Here is a 15679-nt window from a genome sequence, read left to right as displayed (position 1 = left end):
TTACCAGGTTAAGTTGAATTAACTAAACAAAAGTGAGGACTGACGACCTGGCTGAGTGGGTAAGAGTATAGATCACACAAGTCTGAAGACCTGAGTTTCATTCTCCAAATCCACAGTAAAAGGACAGAATCTATACCTAAAGCTGTCCTCTGACTTCTACGTGCCTGTTGTGTCATGCTTTGATTCACATGCATAGGTATACATATAAAATATTTTAATAATATTTCTAAATTATAAAACCCGGCTGAAATTGAGCATATATATATATATATATATATATATATATATATATATATATATATATATATATATGGGGCATAGTGGCTTAACTCTAGATATTTAGTATTGTATTAATGTATTACTTGCGTCTATGTTGGCTGTCTTATTTTGCATCTGTTTCCAGCTCAGTGAATGAGTCTTCATAGAAAACTACTCACTACGGATGAAAACCAGACCAGGTTTTCCTGCAACTGTAGGCCCTCTGCACTTAACACAGGCATTTTAGAAGGACTAAAAGTCAGGGTAATATTTACTCTTATAGACTAAATAAAGGACCATTGCTCTGAAGAATACTGTGACTTTTGAATCAAACTGTGTTTGAGAAGTGTTTGTTTCCTTTTTGATTTTATTAAACATCTTCAGTTTTAGAAGATTATTAGTAGGGTTTTATTTTTATTCTATCACACATTACATCGCAACTGCAGATTCTTCTCCTTCCCCTCTCCCCAATTTCTGTGCCACACATTTCCTCTCCCTCATATCCATACCTTGCCTTGCCTTCTCTCAGCCAAAAGCAGGCCTCCAAAGAACATCCACCACACATTCCAAAACAAGCAACATAAGGCCAGGCACATTCCATCAATCAAGGCTGGAAAAGGCAACTAAGTAGGAGTGTTAGGTTCCCATAAGCAGGCAAAAGAATGAGAGATCCCCCCTCCCACTCTGAGAAATCCCACAAGAACAGCAAACACTCAGCTACCTAGATTAGACCCTAAGGACACCCAGATCTCTGAAAGCCTTCAGAGTCCCTGGCAGAGGATTCTGTGGGCCATGTTCTCAATGTGTCCTTGACTCCTCTGCTTCCTCTGATCCTTCCTCCTACTCCTCCTCAGGACTCCCGAGCTCTGCTCTGCCTAATGTTTGGCTTTTGGACTCTGTGTTTGCTCCTATCAGTTGCTTGATAAAGTTTCTGTTCCAACAGTAATTGTGCTCCAACCCCAGAACTCTCTGCAGAGAGGACAAAGTGTAGGTCTAAGTGGAAGGTTTTGTACCTGGGTTGGTCCCTTTAGTTGAGGCCTTGCCATATTAAAAAATGGGCTATTCAAGCTCCTTATCCTTTATTACTAGGAACCTTTGCTAGAGTTATTTTTGTAGATTCAGTGGAGTTTCCATTACACTAGGTTTCTAGTCCCCTCCGGAAAAGCCCCCCAATTCTAGTAATTTCCCTCTCCCCCAACACCTGATACCATCAGATCTGAGTCTAATCTATCACCAGTCCACTGATGAAATCTATTCTATTTCCCCTTCCTAGGGTTATCTTTTTGTCCCCTGCTTAAGTCCTTCTTGTTATTTTAGCCTCTTGAGTTCTGTGGAATATATGGTAATTACATTTAACTTCACAGTTAATATCCGCTTTAAGTAATTACAAACCACGTTTGTTTTCCTGAATGTGTGGACTACTACCTTACTCAAGATACTTTTTTTTTAGTTTTATCCATTGGCCTGCAGATTGCATGATGTCATTATTTTTAACAGCTGAGTAAGACTCCATGATGTAAATGAACAACATTTTCTTTATCCATTCTCCAGTTGAGGAAGATCTAGGTGTTTCTAGTTTCAGGCTATTAATATATATATATATGTGTGTGTGTGTGTGTGTGTGTGTGTGTGTGTGTGTGTGTATTAATGTGTATATATTATATATATTATATATATATACATATATCATATATATAGCTAGGGAATAGTGATTGAATCATTAGGTAGATTGGTTCCCAATTTTCTGAGAAATCACCAGATTGGTTTTCAAAGTTGCTGTACAAGTTTGTTCTCCTACCAGCAGTGGAGGGGAGTTCCCCTTGCTCTATATCCTGGCCAGCATGAGCTGTCTCTTGTTTTTTTGTCTTAGTCATTCTGACAGGTATAAGATGGACTCTCAAAGTCCTTTTGATTTGCATTACAGAGCTTTTTAGTTTCATAAAGTCCCATTTATTAATCGTTGATCTCAGTGTCTCTGCTATTGATGTTCTGTTCAGGAAGTGGTCTTTAGTACCAAGGAGTTCCCCTGTTTTGCTTCTATCAGGCTCAGTATATCTGGATTTCTGTTGATGTCTTTGATCCATTTGGACTTGAGTTTTCTGTAGGGTAATAGATATGAATCTGTATGCCTCCTTCTACCAGCCAAAATCCAGTTAGACCCACATGATTTGTTAAAGATGTTTTCTTTTTTGTAGTAATATTTATGGCTTTTTAAAATCAAAAGTCAGGTCTCCATAGGTGTGTTGATTTACATGTGAGCTTTTGAGTTGATTCCATTGATCAACCTGCTTTTATAGCAATATGATGTGATTTCTATTATTACAGCACTTAGACCAGCTTGAAATCAGGGATAGTCTCACCTCCAGATGTGCCTTTATTGTAAAACATTGTTTTAGCTATCCTGGGTTTTTTGTTTTTTTCATGTGAAGTTAAGTATTGATCTTTTAAAAATCTGTAAAGAACAATGTAGCAATTTTGATGAGAATTGCATTCAATATGTAGATTGCTTTTGGCAGGATGCTGATTTTAATATGTTAATCCTGCTGCTCCATGAGCATGAGAGGTCTCTTTATCAATTGTAGGTTTTTAATCTTATTTTTTCTTACTGAAAGTAGATTCTTCTTTCATACAACATACGATATACCCTACCCACAGTTTCCCCTTGCTCTACTCCTCCTTGCTCCTCAGAACTCCCTGTCTAATCCAAATCTACTCCCTCGTCATTTCCTCTTCTCTAGAGAGAGATTGCTCAGGAGTAAGTGGTATTTAAGTTCCTAAGCAGCTAAGTGCTTAATTAGAACAATACAAGTTTGCAGGTTACAGCATTTACAACCTCTTTCTTTCAGGAGCTTCAGGTACACACAGGGGCAACACAAGCCTGACAACTGATTTTAACATGATTTCCACATGTCTTTAGAACAATCTGTCACATGTTAATGGAGTTAAAACAACTTACCGAGTTAAAATATGTCAGAGGTGATCAAATTTATTTCCAATTCAAAGGAAATTCAGAGGAACTACTATGATTATTTCCTTTTTCTACAGACTCTTCTAAACAGGTCTTTGTGTAAAATAGGTAACAGCCCTGAAGATGTCATTATGCTCACTGGAATGGTCTTCCTCCAGAGTTCAGGAAGGAGTTCAAGGCCTTTATCAAGAATGTGAACCTCCTTCTTACAAAGCTCTGAAACCTGCATATGGCTAAAGATTCAGTTTGCAAACATTAATGAACAGGTTTTTGTCCCTCGAATTTTACTATCTGAACAAGTATTTTCCGTATGAGAAGAAATGGAGGGGGATGCAGGATGGCTCCCATGGTACTGCCACTATACCAGAGGGTAGAGCATAGGCAACCCTAAGGAGCCGAAGGAAATTTTCTGATTTCATCCAGTTCCTTACAAGCATGTGACCAAAAGCACTGCTTTCTGGGTTTCAGCTTTCTGTGGAAACATGCAGAACAGCATTTGATATAAAGAGGGCTTGGTAAGACATTTAACTTTGTTTTAGAAGAGACTCTTTACCAAATACATGTGATGTTCGAGTCCTGGACTGAAAGTGGATACCAGGTAGCTCTTCAAGGGTTAGTTGGCTGCTTTTGTGGTTGTGATCAGTGATTAAAGCTAAATAAAGAAAGACAGAGTTTAAGGAAAGGTTGTGGGACTCTAAAAGGGACAAATACAAAGGCAGATAGTTTAACCTGATGGCAGAGACAAGGCTCTGTAAAAGTAGCTACTCTGTTTCTTCACAATTTCAGTGGACAGACGTAGTACCTCTCTTCCAGAAGCCCACCTTGCTAACAACTGTGTGGTTGTTTGGGAAATGTGGCCATTTGCTCATGTATTTGAATGCTAAGTTCCTATTTGGCTCTGCTGTTTTGGAAAGTTTATGTTTGGAGTCTTGCTGGAGGATGTATGTTGGGAATACCTTTGAGAGTTATAGTGTTAATCCTAAAAAGTGAGGGAAAAGGCCACTGACCCAAATTATCCTGACCAAATTAATTAAAGCAGGCAATTAATTAAAGCAAACTTTTTATTCATGTACACAGACTGCCTCCCCCTAAGTTGGGGTTCAAAAAGTCAGTATCGAATGTGAAGGAAACACGGTTTTTACAGTTCAGGGATTGGAGATTTTGAAATGAAGAATTTGTTGGGCACCATAGGCAGAGTTCCAGGAGCAGAACATAGAAAGGTGGTCAAAATAAGGTGGTTATAACCAGATAACAACATTTGAAATAAATGTAAGAGTTGCAAGTTGGCCATTCCGACTTTTGAAACAAAGACACAATTGCCATTTCATGGGACAAGATGCAGAGCCATTTATAGCTTAGGTAATGGGTGGAACATAGCCCAATGCTTGAGAAAAATAGGTTTAATAATGAACAGGAATGAGCCTAGTTTTTCTTTACCACAGATAGCTTTTAAACTTAATGTGGATGCAGGCTGCTTCAGCAATAGCTTTGCCCCACTAGGAGTTCTGTCTCTTCTTCATCCTTTGTAGACAGGATGTCTCTGAAACCTGAACCTGAGGCCAGGCCTATTATGTGCTGCCATGCCTCCCTGCCACACGGACCCTTATACTTGAAAAACAATAATACAAAAACTCTTCCATAACCTCTTTCAATCATGGCGTTTTGTTACAGCAACAAAAAACATAGCCAATACAGATTAATAGGACATTCCATTAATAGCAAAACCAGAGATGAACTTTTGACAGTTTGACTTTGGATCTTATCAGAGTATTACAAATTGCAACAGTATTCTACATACTTTACCTGTACATCTTTTGCAGCCCAATGGATGAGCTCTGCACATCTTGTTCTTCCTTCCTCCCTGATTGCCCTCTATTCCTTCTCAGTTTTTTTTTAATTGAAAATAGAGTCTTCTATTACCTTCTCTTATTCAATACATCCCCACAAGAGTTTTCCCTCCCTATACTCCTCCTAACTCCCACACCATCTCCCCTCTTCCCCAGATGCACTCTCACTTCACTTCCTCTTTAGAAAAGAACAAGAAATTATAGCCAGACAGGACAAAATGCAACACAATAAAACAAGGCAAAAGTGCTCATATTGGGATTGGGGATTTAGCTCAGTGATAGAGCGCTTGCCTAGCAAGCGCATGGCCCTGGATTCGGTCCTTAGCTCTGGAAAAAAAAAGTGCTCATATCGAAGGTGACCCAAGAGAGGAAAGGAGTCTCAAGAACAGGTAAAAGGGTCAGAGAAACTCCTGCTCCCACTGTTATGAATCCAAGAACAGCAAGGAAAAAGTTGCAACATACACATGAAGGATGTTGTGTACACACATGCAGTTCCTGTGCTTTCCTCTTCAGTCTCTGTGAGTCCCTGTGAGCTCTGCTTACTTCACTGAGTGGCCCACGCTCTCCTGGTGTTCAAGGAACGTTTACAGCACAAAGTGCGTACATAAAGAAATTGGAGAGATCTCATATTAGCAATTTAACAGCACACCTGAAAGCTCTTTATCAAAAAGAACTAAGTACACCCAACAGGAGTAGAAGAAAGAAATTATCAAATTGAAGGCTGAAAGCAATTCAATAGAAACAAAGCAAACAATACAAATCAATAAAACAAAGAAGAGGTTCTTCAAGAAAATAAACAAGATAAACAAACACTAATACAAACTAAAAGACACAGAGAGATTTTCAAAATTAATGAAATCAGAAACCTAAGGGGGACTGAAATAACAGAAAATACTGAGGAAATCCTTAGAATCATAGGATATACTTTAAACACCTGTATTCAACTAAATTTTAAAAAAGTCTCTCAATAGGTACCATTTACCAAAGATAAATCAAGAACAGATAGACCTATAATCCCCCAGTGAAATAGAAGCCATCATTAAAAGTCTCCAAAGCATGAAAACAAATCATGGCAAGTTTCTGCCCAGAATTCTATCAACCTTTTAAAGAAGAATTAATGTAACTACCCCTCAAATTATTTCATGAAATGGAAATAGAAGGAACATTGCCCAATTTATTTCATGAAGCCATAATTCCTCTGATACCCAGATGATACACAAACTCAAAATGAAAGAGAAGTATATATTAATTTCCCTTATAAACACAGATGTTCAGGTCACAAAGCTGAATATCTCTGCAGTCCCAATCCTGTGCTGGTGTTCTGAGGAAGTCCTGGAAAGCCAATGTTCTATTTTGAAATCCTGAAGAAATGGGTTCTAATACCAAGAAAGACATGTATCTAGAACAGGATTGAACTTGCCAGTCAGAGTGTGAAAAATCAGACAAAAGCAAATCCTTCTTTCCTTTTTATATACTGTGCAACTAGATGGTGTGGTCCTTAAGATGGCTCTTTCTACCTCAAAACATCCAATCAAAAACAAATAATGACAAAACCCCCAAAAACAACCAAATGAAAACCAAAACCAAACCAAAACAAAAAACAAAAACAAAAGCCTTCACAGTCTTCATCAGCTATTATTAAAGTTGACAGGAATGGTCATGTTGACAAACAATATTAGCTATCACGAAAATAAAATGTAATTTGATTCTAAGAGAATCCATAGGAAGAGATTGGCAGCAAACAGCTTTATCCTCTGCCCCCTATAATGTTTTCCTTGAGCCTCTGCCTAGACCTATCATTCAAGCTGTCAGGTTTATTGATTGGATATGATAAATGACCTAACATTAGCATGACACGAATACTATCTCACTTAATCTCTGCACATCCAATATTATACATGAATAATTTCCATTCTACTGATGAGAAAACTCAAAGTCATAGAAACTGAACTTGAGACTCAAAGGCACAATGAGGAACTAGCGAAAACAAACTTACCTTTAGGACCACATTATTAGTGCTACTGTATCCTTCATTGTGTGTTAATAAGACAATTTGGGATTTTACTGCTAGTCACTGGACAATAATTCTTTCAGATATCCTTTTAAAATATCCCCAGAGCTCAGTTAACCATCCCAACTGTGGATTTCTTTCACCTTTTTTTCACAATAATGTACCTCAGTAAAATTTAAGATACTGCTGGTAGTTAACACATGAAGAATATTACAAGATTAAGTCATAAAATGTACCTAAAAGAGTACTAGGGTTGATTGTGCTGCTAAGTTTTTTTTGTTTATTTACTTGTTTTTATTTAAACTTAAAGTCACCTGGAAAGGGGGAACTTAAGCTGAGTTGCATCTAATGGACTGGCCCATGGACCAGTCTCTGGGAAATTTTCTTAGTTAATGACTGATGTACGACAAGCCATCTAAATGTGGGAGGTGTCATCCTTGGGTGAATGGTCCTAGATCATAAGAGTAGGACGAGGAGTAAGCTATGGAGTAAGTCAGTGAGCAGTGTCACTCCATTGCTTCTACCTCAGTTCTTGCCTTCAGGTTCCTTCCTGCACTGAGTTTTTGTGGGACAGATTGAGACCTGGGAAAACTAACATGAAATAATTCCCTTCCTGCCTAAGTTGCTTTTGGTCTGTGTTGTATCACAGCAAGAGAGGAGAGAAGCAAACCTGGGCATGTTTTGGTATTTCTTGTTTTTATCTACCTGCTCTTCTCCATTTACTTGTTTGTTTATTTGTTTGTTTTCTACATTTACTCACTTAATGGCGGACTTATTTTGAGGTTCATGTTGCTTTCCACTTTCTTAGATAAGGAAAACCTTCAGATCTGGCATTCTAGGGAGTCATATTAGAGCTTCATTTGCACCTGATTCTGTTTTCAGACTCTTGGCCATACAGGTGCCACATTTTTTTTTTACCCATGTCTTTCCCTTAAAAAAATAATAATGAGTTTGAGAAAAAAAAAGAGGTTTTGCTTCAAATTGGTGTTTATGCAAATTTCTTACAGCATGTGCCTCCTACATACTCAGTATTCTTTGTAGATCTAGTGTTAACTTGATGAAATGTATCTGTTGTCTTTCTCCTCCTGAAGGTTTTTATTCATCAAAAATGGGAACCAAGAGTTTTAGACACACAGTGCCATTTATGAAATTCCATACCTTTTCAGTAGAATCTCAGTTTTTCGGGGGAAAGGAACTAGATGTTTTGTGTGTACTTTAACTCTTCATTCTCCTGCTTCATCCTACATGGTAATAGAGGTATCATGTTCATCTATACATGTAATTCTCAATGGGTTTCGGATCTAATTGAATTCATCTAGGAATTGTTCATTCATGCTGGAGATATTATTCACCTATGTAGCAATCATTTTTTTTCTTTTTTTTTAATTTTTTTTTATTAACTTGAGTATTTCTTATATACATTTCGAGTGTTATTCCTTTTCCCGGTTTCCGGGCAAACATCCCCCTCCCCCCTCCCCTTCCTTATGGGTGTTCCCCTCCCAACCCTCCCCCCATTGCCGCCTTCCCCCCAACAATCACGTTCACTGGGGGTTCAGTCTTGGCAGGACCCAGGGCTTCCCCTTCCACTGGTGCTCTTACTAGGATATTCATTGCTACCTATGAGGTCAGAGTCCAGGGTCAGTCCATGTATAGTCTTTAGTTAGTGGCTTAGTCCCTGGAAGCTCTAGTTGCTTGGCATTGTTGTACATAAGGGGTCTCAAGCCCCTTCAAGCTCTTCCAGTTCTTTCTCTGATTCCTTCAACGGGGGACCTATTCTCTAGCAATCATTTTTTCAGTGTGAAGTAAAGTGTTAAGTGTAATACTGGTTTGAAAATAATGACAATAATTCTAAAGCTGGTTCAGAGTGAATTAAAAATAGGCACACAGGCCCATAATAACAGTGCTTTCTGGACTCTGAAAACAGGAGAAAGCTTAGCTGTGGGATTTCTGCTATTAACTCATATCTGGGCCAAATATTCCACTTCTCATATTTACTGACCAAGTTTTTGTGGTGGAATAATATCAGTATCTGTGATACGTAGAAATATAAAAGAAATATAAGCAGCGGAAATGATGCCCTCAACTGCGGCACATTGAGTACAGTGCACCCATCGTGGAAGCTGGTAAAAGGCCGTACAGTGTGTGCCAACTTTTCAGTCAGATCAGTGAGGGTGCGATTTCCATCCTAATGTGCAAGATAGTAAAGAAATTCTAAAGCCTTTTGTAAGGTTCTGCATCTGAGGCATCAGAGTTGGTGGTGACATGGTGTTCTGTATCCAAAGTTTTAAAAGCTCAAGACCTCTCATTCACTCCAGGAACAGGACATGTGACGGCATTCCTAGATGTGACTACATGACTAGAGTGTAAGGTGAAGGCGAATAAGGACTATAGCCTGAGTAAGCCTCTTGGGTCATTAGATCCCAGATCAAAACGATTTCTCACATGGAATTACCGAGGAAGGAAGAGGTAAGGAGGCCTTGTGGGAAATGGATCTCCAGTTGAGGAGTGCATAGGCACAAAGATCTGAAAATCTTCAGGATATTCTGCTGAGGAAGTAGCTAGATATGGCAGAGGTTCCGGTTGGAGCATATCCCCCAGGGAATTATGACAAAATGTGAAACCATGGATCAGATTTAAAGCTAATGCAGGTGAGCTAAAGTTTTTGAAGAATAAATCAAAGGGCAATTACAAAGATAGACAGCCAAACCGAGAAATAATAGGCAGGGTGATATAGGAACATTACAGAAATGTACTAAGTTTGAAACAAAAGTTAGCCTAGGGCTGAGATGTGGGTCAGGTGGTAGACTGGCTGACTAGCATACACTAATTCTGAGTTTGATACCCAGGATCTCTTGATGATGGGCTCCCAACACTAATCCTTGTGTTAAGGATAGAGAGACAGAAGGATTCAGAGTTCAAGACCACCGTTGTTTACCTGATATCCTTCCTCCAACGGTCAAAAATAAAAAAGGAATATTAGCCTAAAACTCTGAGACTTGTGAAGAAAGGGACCGACTTTGGACATTGCACAAAAGTTATGGTACAACTAAGAGGTTCAGATGACAGATACTTCATCAGAGGTAGGAAGTGCCAGTGCAGAAGTGAACAAGAGGAGATAATGGTGTCTGTTTTAGTAACATGTATTTAGTAACTTTATTTAATAACTTGTAATATGTGTGTGGTGTGTTTGCATATGTTCTATGTGTTCTTGCATGTATGGTGGCATACACAGATGAGCATGCATATGCGTGTATGTATATGTAGAGGTCAGAAGCTAGCAGATAACTCTATACCATATATCGTCAGACAGGGTATCTTACTTAGACATAGAATTTACTAGTTAGGAAACGAACCACATGGGGATATTCTGATACTTTCATATATGTAAAGAAATAATAGAAAATCTAGATTAAGATGTTAATTTTTTTAAAAAATGTTCTTTTAAAACAAGAATGATTTTCCCACTCGTTTATCACTAATGATACAAGATAATGATATATAAAATCTTTCTAGTAATCCTGTGATCAGTCTTGTATTCACAGTCATGAGCCATAATAGACTGAGCAGCAAATAGCTCGAAAAGTACAGATTCTCTCTGTGGATTTTGTCTTGATGATTGCTACTTTCTCAACTCATATATAATTACTTTTATAGATTTAGCTGGCATGTACTTTGTGTGTGTGTGTGTGTGTGTATGTGTGTGTGTGTGTGTGTGTGTGTGTGTTTGTGTGAATGTTTTACATGAGGCATTTGTCTGTCTATGTTCTGATTTTGGCATACATTTGGAAATACATTTATTATGCACCAAAACAATTTTTGGTAATGAAGGACTTTGAGGAATATATCATCTGTGTTAGTTCAAGAAAGTGGGTTTGCCCAAAACAGAGAAAAGCTGAATTATCTGAGAAACTTGTTCATAGGTAGGTATTGGTGTGACCTAATTAAAACACAAAACAAGGGTTTCACACTCTGCCACCGGCTTATACTGTGCTTCTCTCTGCTGCTGTGTCACCTGTCACAATGGAAAAAGAAATCTCCTCACTGGTCATTGACAATGGCTCCTGCCTGTGCAAAGCTGGCTTTGCTAGTGACAATGCTGCCAGGGTGGTGTTTCCTTCCATTGTCCAGCACACCCAACACCAGGGTGTCAGGGTGGGCATGGGCCAGAAAGACTCCTATGTGGATGACGAGGCCCAGAGCAAGTGGGGTATCTTGACCCTGAATTATCTTGATGCACTGTCACCAACCGGGATGACATGGAAATAATCTGGCACCACGTATCTTCTACAATGTGGCCTCTGAGGAGTATCTGCTGCTTCTGACCCAGGCCTTCCTGAACCCCAAAATTAACACAGAGATGACTCAGATAATGTTTGAAACCATCAATACCCCAGCCATGTATGTGACCATTAAGGCAGTGCTGTCCTTGTATGCATCTGGGCACACCACTGGCATTGTCATGGACTTTGGTGACTGGACTACCCATCTATGAGGGCCATGCCCTTCCCCATGCTATCTTGCATCTGGACCTGGCTGGCTGGGACCTGACAGAAGACCTCATGAAGCTCCTGACTGAATGGGGCTACAGCTTTACCACCACTGGTGTGAGGGAAATTGTTTGAGACTTAAAGGAGAAGCTATGTTATGTTGCTCTGGATTTTGAGCAAGAAATGGCTACTGCTGCATCATCTTTCTCCTTGGAGAAGAATTATGAGTTGTCTGATGGGCAAGTGATCACCATCTGTAATGAGTGGTTTGGATGTCCAGAGGCCTTCTTCCAGTCTTCCTTCCTGGGCATGGAGTCCTGTAGCATCCATGAGACCACTGTCAGCTCCATCATGAAGTGTGATATGGACGTCGGCAAAGACCTGTACGCTAATACAGTGCTGTCTGGTGGTACCACCATGTATCCAGGAATTGCTGACAGGATGCAAAATGAAGATTAAGATCAGTGCTCTCTCTCAGCACAAGTCCTCAGTCCGGATTGGCAGCTCCATCCTGACCTTGCTGTCCACCTTCCAGCAGATGTGGATCAGCAAGCAGGGGCTCCTCCATTGTCTACTGCCAATGCTTCTAGATGGACTGAGGAGGTGCCAGGCATCTGCTCAATGATATGATTTCAATTTGCCCTGGCAAATGCACATACCTCATGCTAGCCCCAAGAAACTGGAATAAGACTTTGAAAAGAAATTTGTCCTTGTATGTGATATCAGCACTGGTTCAGTACTGCTGATTTTTTATCTTGTATTCAAGGTGAATGTTTCCTTGGAATATGTTTAATACCCTGTGCATATCTTGATTTAGTTCGTAGTTCATATGGCTCAGACAATTGGTGGTTGTGGAGAGCACGCTGTGGAAGAGAGGTCTTCAGCCCAGTGAATCTCTGTGAGCACCACATAGTGATCCTTGCAGGGCATTAATCGACAGCAGATTTCCAGGATTTCCTGAGACTGACAAGGGTTCCTGAACCAGTTACCACTCCCTTCTTGACAGTCTAATAGGGTGGGAAAGACGGAGCCTTAGGACCCAGTTTCTGTTCTGCTTGTTTCCCCTTCCTGACCACCATGGGTTGGAACGTTTGCATTGACACCTGTAAATGTCAATTAATCCTTTTAATTTATGTAAGGTTTTGTGGTACTCAATTCTTTAAGAAATGACAAATGTTGGTTTTCTACTGTTCAGTGAGAACATGAAGCCCCAGCAATACACCATTGCTTAAAAAAAAATAAAAGTGCTGTGGTAACTGAAACCAAACCAAACAAAACAAAACAGATTTTATGATTCAAAATATTGTTTCAATATTTGTATTAATGAGGAAAAAGATAAACTGTTTTTCTTTTTTCTTTCTTTTTTTGTTTTACTATTTTTCTTTATGTCCTTATTAGTCAGCTTATACAATTCTGTAAAGCCATGAGTCAGGGCTTTAGTTACAGAAACACACACACACACACACACACACACACACACACACACACACACACGTGTTTGAATTCCTCTATCAAACTGATAATCCAAAATGTCACTTTGGTGCAAAACCATCAAAAGGATACAAAGTTCTGATTGAGATTTCACACATAAGTGCTCAGATAAAAACGCTGTCACACATTTCAGCCCTATACTTGAGTACTGACATATCCTTAAGATTCCAGATTGTAGTTGATAAGTTCACTAAGTCATTATGAACATGTATGTTCAATGTATGTTGCACAAGTCTGAGGAAATAATCAATATATTGGGAATTATATACTGATAATATATACTGAGTTTTGCTTTAACGTTAAAGAAGGCCATATATTTAGTCCAATTAGTAAATAATGTAAAATATTTTGAGAATCAGAGATATAAAGCAAAAGTATTTTATAAAACATGACTTCTGGTAGAACAACATTACATCCTCCAAAGGATTCCAAGAAATCACTTATGTTATTTGTAAGTTGCCTTAGGTTAAGATGAGGAGAGATGCTGAAAAAAAATTCTATGTAACTAATACTGATAACAGAAAGCAGGACTCTAGGGTTGGAGTGTGAACCACGACCTCTTTCTTACAGCTGGGCCTCTCTGCAGCCAGTGAACTCCAGAGAGTGGGGCAGAAGGAAGCGTCCCCCAGCGAGGAGGAAAAGTCTAACTTCAGTGAAGTGTTGTGTTATTTTTGTCTCACAAATAAAACATAAGTATGAGATTGTTTAGTGAAGGAAGCACACATTCAGTTTATCAGTGTAGCAGCTTATCAGTGAGAGTCAGAAGGAAATCCCACAGAAGGCTCAGGTTAAACTATTTTTTGTTTGTTTGATTGTTTTAATTTATTTACATTTCAAATGTTATCCACTTTCCCTTTCCTGGTTTCTTGCCCATAACCTTGCTATTGCATCTCCCCTCCCTCTTCTTCTATGAGGGTGGTTCCCCCCCCCCCATCCAGGCATCCATCCCACTTAACAGCAATGACATTCTGTTACACTAGGGGTAGGGTGGGTTCCAGCCTTGGCAGGACCTAGGGCTTCTCCTCCCATTGGTGCCCAACAAGGCCATCCTCTGCTACATGTGCAGCTGGAGTCATGGGTCCATATATAGTCTTTGGATGATGGCTTAGTCCCTGGGAGCTCTGGTTGGTTGGTATTGTTTTCTTATGGGGCTGCAGACCCCTTCAGATCCTTCAACCCTTTCTAAAAAAAAAAAAAGAAAGAAAAAAGGTCACATGTGACATTACTATGAGTGTTATTTCACATATTGTGTAGTGTTCACTTGCTGTGGTTATGTTAATATAAGTGATGTACTAAATTAACAGAACTGATTTGACATATTGAATAAAATGCATTTGTGGTTTCTTTGTGTGTGGGGGGACGGTGGGGGGAGGATGTAAAACTGGACGTGGCACTGCAATGAGCCACACAGACTGAAACAATGCTTCCTGGCCTTGGGAATAGAGTAGTCACTCCCTCTGTCCTTCACAGCTCCAGCACATCTATTGGACTCCTGATCATATTCTGCTCTGTTAGCAAGTTTTATAAGTCTGAAGTTTTCCACTTTCTAATTAACTCCCCCCCCAAAAAAACTACTTTGCTAGCTTCTCCTGAACCAGAAGATGTATTGATTTCATTGGTGTGAAGTAGCAGCTGCTCGTTCAGTACTGCAGGTAGCCCATGCCTGAGTACCAACGGAACCCTCGGGACCTCCCCCCTGGCCCTAGCCACTCACAGTCAGTGTTTTCTCAGGTCCAGTGTAAGGTTAAGGAATCGATGAGTGAAGAACCCTCGAAGTACCAAATATTAGAAAATGACAAAATACAAAAAATAGGCAAGTCCCGGTTTGAGCTATTAGATGTCACTCATAGGTACTAAAGCAGCCCTATGATACTTTACTAAACCCTATAATGTCTGACAGTTCATCTTACTATGTATCTCTTTTTATAATGCCCTACTATTTAATATGCATGCCCACACTGTTTTTTTTTCAAGATGCCCAATTCACTAATCAAAGAAAAGCAGTCCAGACACATTATCTTTAGTGGTACTGGATTCACACTTAATTAGGTTTCCAGCATTACTGTAGAACCCACATTCGGAGTAATGCTAAAATGGTTTTAGTTTTGTTCCCAGATTCCATTAAATTCCTGTTAATTATCCGTGTTGAAAAGTGTTCGACTGTGCCGGTTTTGATGGAAGTTGAATTCTATTATTTCACATAAGTAACAAATCAGCACTTAAACATCAAACAGCCCATTTGTTAGGGAGATGCAATACTGTCTCCTAAGGAGACCTGTGTCTGTTACCAAGTGTTCTTACTCCTTTAAATCGTGGTCACCACAGCACACAGGACTTCCTCCAGTGCCTTGCAAGGGGTCACAGGTGTGTCATCGATTGTTACTCTAATTTTAATGATAATTGTTTCTTCAGGTTTCCTAATGCCTCAGCAGTTAGACATTAATGATTGCACATGCCGTAAGAAACGTTGATAAGGGGATGAGATTACAATCTTGCACAATTTTAGCTGACAAATTAAAGTCTAAATTAGGTTTTCTCGGAGACAGAAAATAACTTACCTGAAGAGGCAGGAGAATGTGAACCCTCAGTCACTCTCCATTCTCTTTATCCTGTTTTG

General features: G+C 39.4%; 1 protein-coding gene and 1 pseudogene across 6 annotated transcripts in view; both read left to right on the top strand.

Annotated features, from left to right (window-relative positions):
- Lrp1b (LDL receptor related protein 1B) overlaps positions 1–15679 on the top strand; it is a 2121147-nt gene that overhangs the window by 1416526 nt on the left and 688942 nt on the right. The gene's annotated exons all lie outside the window — the stretch shown is intronic.
- Actg1-ps7 (actin, gamma 1, pseudogene 7) lies at positions 277–15672 on the top strand (annotated as a pseudogene).

This window comes from Rattus norvegicus, chromosome 3 (assembly GCF_036323735.1).
Source record: "Rattus norvegicus strain BN/NHsdMcwi chromosome 3, GRCr8, whole genome shotgun sequence".
NCBI classification, from domain to species: Eukaryota; Metazoa; Chordata; class Mammalia; order Rodentia; family Muridae; genus Rattus; species Rattus norvegicus.
The sequence above is the reverse complement of the archived record's forward strand: the minus strand, read 5'-3'. Positions and strand labels throughout refer to the sequence as shown.